Source organism: Nyctereutes procyonoides, unplaced genomic scaffold (genome assembly GCF_905146905.1).
Source record: "Nyctereutes procyonoides isolate TBG_1078 unplaced genomic scaffold, NYPRO_anot_genome, whole genome shotgun sequence".
In the NCBI taxonomy this organism is placed as follows: domain Eukaryota; kingdom Metazoa; phylum Chordata; class Mammalia; order Carnivora; family Canidae; genus Nyctereutes; species Nyctereutes procyonoides.
The window spans coordinates 39767854-39772551 of record NW_026575043.1 but is presented as its reverse complement, the minus strand read 5'-3'; positions in this window follow the sequence as shown (position 1 = coordinate 39772551).

Here is a 4698-nt window from a genome sequence, read left to right as displayed (position 1 = left end):
CCTTATATCCCTGTTATTTTAGTAATCTCTGCACCCAAAGTGGTCTCAAACTCATGACCCTGAGATCAAAATCTCATGCTCTTCTGACTGAGTCCACCGGGCACCCCCATTTTCCCTGTTATTTTAGAAGCTCTATAATGCCTTTGAATTCTACCATTGTTACCTTCCCATTGCTAACCAATGTGTATTTCTTTATTAACATACTACAATTAAATAATGACTAAGCCTTTAGGACATATTTATTTCTCTATTCTTTCTCACTCTCAATGCCTCCATTTTGCTATACTAGATTGACATGTGTAGTCTGGGTTTTTTGCTTGTTTTTTATAGTCCACAGTTTTTATCTTTAGTTCATTTCTTCTATTTTGAGCATATTTAAGATCAATTAAGTTTTTCAACATTTTTACAGCTTTTTCAAAAGGTGGCTATGGAAGAAAAGTGAATTTTTTTGGTAAAATAGTATTTTGTTTTTTACTAAAAAAATATATGCCTATGTGACCATATTGATAATTTCAGGTGAACAGGATGTGTGCTGATGTTCAAGAATAATTTTCTGGGGTATATGGGTGGCTCAGTCACTTAAGTGACTGACTCTTGACTCTGGCTCAGGTCATGATCTCAGGGTTGTACGATTAAGCCCCGTGTCTGGCTCCAAGCTGAGTGAGGAGCCTGCTTAAGATTCTCCCTCTCCCTCTGCCCCTCCTCCCACACTCCACTCTTTCTCAAAAAGAAAAATTAATAACTTTCTGTTTTGGGTCAGCATATAAAATCTCATCAAGCATTTGTGGAGAATCCAGATGTGTATGGTGCCTCCCTGACTCTGCCCTTATTCAACTATCTGGAATGTTTCCTTTCTACTATCTCCATTTCTATCTTCCCAGGCTCCTCTCTTTCAGAGCCCTTTTCTGACCCAAACCAGATATGGCACTTCTTCCTTTGAACCCTACAAAGTTCCTTGTTTATATCTCTTCTGACACCTCCTTCACTGGGCCTTGTATTACTGAGGTTTGAGTATTTACATACTTTTACTTCTCCCCTCTACTCTTTCTAGAAGGAAAAAAAGTATCTTGTCTTTGTATCACCAGCACCTAGCACAGTCCCTGGCACATAATACATAGTGAACTTAAATGACCAGAATGTACTATATGGGTCAAAGAATCGCCCACTTGGCAAAAAAAAAGCAGAGTTTGATTTATTTAAGACTTTTTAATATTTTATTTTTAAAGATTTTATTTATTTGTTTATGTGAGACACAGAGAGAGAGGCAGAGACATAGGCAGAGGGAGAAGCAGGCTGCTCGAGGGGAATCTGATGTGGGACTCAATCCCAGCACTCCAGGGCCATGCCCTGAGCTGAAGGTAGACGCTCAACCACTGAGCCACCCAGGCAACCCAACTTTTTTGTATTTTAATAATTTGCATCTAAGAAACAAAATGTTTGTAGAAAATTGTCTTCATTATGCCCTAAATGATATTCTTTATTATTATTTTTCTTAATTTATTTTTTAAATATTTTATTTATTTATTCATGAGAGACACAGAAAGAGAGAGAGAGGCAGAGACACAGGCAGAGGGAGAAGCAGGCTCCATGCAGGGAGCTTGACGTGGGACTTGATCCCAGGTCTCCAGGATTATACCCCGGGCTGAAGGTGGCGCCAAACCGCTGGGCCATCGGGGCTGCCCTTTTTAAAATGTTGTAAAAAAGGTTTTATTTGTTTATTCATGAGAGACAGAGAGAGAGAGAGAGAAAGAGAGAGAGAGAGGCAGAGGGAGGAGAAGCAGGCTCCATGCTGGGAGCCCCATGCGGGACTCGATCCTGCATCCTGGGATCAGGCCCTGAGCCAAAGGCAGCCGCTCAACCACTGAGCCACCCAATCATCCCATCATGCCCTAAATGAGCACATTCTCCGGAAATGTGCTCTAAAAGCAAAACATTTATCACTCACTAATAATATGAATAACCATCCTTCATCAAGGGCTTCCTAGAACTCACTATTGCTGCAGCATCCTGGGAATTTTCATCTGTTTAGAACTAGGCTTAAAAAAGTGGTAACATGGATTTTTCATGTATAATCGTGTAACTTTAACACTCCATGAACAAGAACCAGGTGTTTAGATCTTAATTACTATGGTGTCTGTAATAAAGTATAAATGCTCATTTAGGAGGATAAAAAAAAGCAATTTAAATACCTCTTCTGCATCTTAACATTTTTTTCCTGTCTCCTTGTTTTTATTCCCATTTGTTTAATAAGTATGTTTCAAGAGCTTGGTATAGCTGCCTCCATGCTGGTGCTGGAGATATATATATTGATTCTCCCTCATGGGGTCATGGGTTAGCGGAGAATCAGACAAGCAAACAAGCAGAGTGCACTCTGATGGAGGGAAAATCTGTGACTGGAGAACCTAGAGACAGACTAAGGATGTTTCTCAATGACTAAAAGTCTTAGAAGATTATAAGGTTGAGGATGAGTTAGCTACCCTTGGGTGGGTGAAGAAGAAAAGGGTGGGAAAATAGGAGTCTGAGCAGAAAAAACAAGGGCCAGAGAACACCTCTGTACATTTGAAGAAATGCAATTATTTCAGATTGGTTGGAGTGTCCTGGCAAGAGATGAAGCTTTTTTGTGTCTTCTGTTTCATTAAAAAAAAAAAAAAAAGCTTTTTTTTCCTTTTTTTTTTTTTTTTTTTAAAGAAATGCAGTGCCAAGGCACTAGTGGTTTAGCCATACAGCAAATAGATCCTCTGTTGCAGTTGGTATCAAGTGCTCCTGGGCTAGCTATGGCTCTTAGGAGCTGAGCTTCAAGGCCTGGCCTTGGCCTCCTAACCTAGATATTTCTTAAGTGCAGAGACAGTGTCTGATTCACTCTGCTCTGTTCTTGGCCCTGATACAGTGCCAGGTAGCAGTCAGAGCTCAGTAAAAATTCTGACTGGGATGAATAAGATGGTCACCCAGAAACTTGGGGGAGATATTAACCTTTGGCACAGCTTGGGACCCCTGAGGTGGGTCCTGGGGTGTCCTTGAGCAAAGAAGTTAACTCAGCTGCAGGGCTCCTCCGACAGATTTGCTAAGGGAAACCTACTCACTGAGCAGTGATGCCCTTGACACTGTCACCCAATTAATTCCTAAATACTTCGAGTTAGGAAAGGCCTGCTGATTTGATTTCATCTGTCTTTTAAGATTGATCTATCATCATACCCCATTCCAGCTGGACTTCCTCTCCTCTTCTTCCCTCCTCCATTACCGATGGTACAGGATCTAATTACCTCATCACCCCTTAATTTATTTATGAAAACGCTGAGGTTAAAGAAAAGAAGAATGAAACTCCTGGGTCCTTTAGGGACCTTCTGTAAAAGCTTTCCTTTCCCCATTCCTTCCCTTATGCCTGATAAAACCTCTTTTTCTGTTTCTGGCAAGTTGGAATTGTTCTTACTTACAAATTTAAATAAATAAACTTCCCTCCCAGGGCTGAGTGGAGGCCAGCCCTGTGGATTAAACCTAGCCTGCGGACTCCCAGTGGATCAATCAATCTATCAACAAGAATTCATTGATCCCACAGGAAGCCGCTTTCAAAAGCAGTACATAGCTCCTGAATATCCCGGCTTCCTCTTCACAAGACACTTGGGGAAGAGGATTCTTTTGAAATTTTAAATTTTATTATTACACAAGTAATACATAGATAACATTCATCTTTTAAGTAATTTAGAAGACACAGGTATGTAGAATAACAAGTGAAAAGTCTTTTTCCCTCTTTCCTTGCATTCCACCCCACCGTTGAGAGCCTGAGACTGTATGCCTTAATTCAGACCTTTAAACAATGCATTTTCATACGCGTACACCTATATAAACAACTCATTTAAGAAATAAAATAAGTGGGATCACAACGTAGGTGCATTTATTCTTTTTTAAGCAATATGTTCTGGACATCCTTCCAGTCAGACCACACAGATCTGTTTTAATGACTGCAATACTTTTTTTTTTTTTTACAGCCCACAGGTGCCATTTATTTATCCATTTCCCTACTGATGAGCCTTAACACAGCTTCAAATTTTTCAGTATTACAAGCTATGTTGCAAGCACTGGTTCTCGGGCAATTATCTAATCAATCACGCATTTACTGCAGGCTCACCATGTGCCACGCACTGTACTCAGGGCTGGGGATTAACAAAACAGACCCCTAAATATAGCTTTGAGTGACCGAAAGGGTGCATTTTCTTTTTTCAAGAGGGCCAGCCAGACAGGCTGGAGATCGGTCTCTATTCAATCCAGGAGGCCGAGGAGTCCGCCGGGGTGTCTCCCCGGGTGTCAGAAGGGGGGGCTCAGGACCCCTCGCTGCCGGCGGAGCAGAGTGGATCGCCTGAGAGCGCTTTCCGCTCACGCCCCGCGCCCACGCCCCGGGTCGGAGGCTGCGGGTGCAGCCGGCAGTAACCAGAAACCGCTCCTCGCACACCACGAGCCGGGCGCCGGGCGCCGAGCAGTGCGTGGGCGCAGGTCCGGCGGGGCGGGGCCGAGCGGCGCGCGACCCTCCGCGCGCTCGGGGAGGTACAGACCCGGGCGGCCTCTCTGGCCCCCGCTCCCGCGGGCTCTATGACACCGCGCTGGCTCGCGGGACCGGGCGGGGTTGGCTGGGGGGCGGGGGGGGGGGGAAGAGATCACTCCAAGCCGTACGTCTCGCGGTGAGCTGCGCCTTGAACTCTCGCGAGC